We start from the raw sequence: 363 nt of genomic DNA on the forward strand, positions 1-363 counted from the left end.
CTGCAGCCTACCAGGCTCCTCTGTCCATGGGATTTTCCAGGCAAGAGTACTGGAGTGGGGTGCCATTGCCTTGTATGCTGCTGCTGCTGCTGCCTTCTTAAAAGATTCATCTGCTTAGAGACGACTGATGCTGCTTCATTTTCTTTTCCTATTGGTTAAAGACAAAGTTCGAAGGGATGGGGATTTCTGGAAATGCTTTTCTTTCTTATAATGCCTCAATGTGAAAAGCTCTAATACCTTCCTAAAAAGGAATTAACCTGGACCTGAATGAATAGATGATGCAGATCCTGGGTTTGAGTGCTGAGCCTATAGATGCTGCCTTTGAAAAGATATGATTCAGAAGAACAGCAAGGAAAAATAAAT

The sequence above is a fragment of the Bison bison genome, unplaced genomic scaffold, assembly GCF_000754665.1.
Source record: "Bison bison bison isolate TAMUID 2011002044 unplaced genomic scaffold, Bison_UMD1.0 scf7180017864214, whole genome shotgun sequence".
Classification (NCBI taxonomy): Eukaryota; Metazoa; Chordata; class Mammalia; order Artiodactyla; family Bovidae; genus Bison; species Bison bison.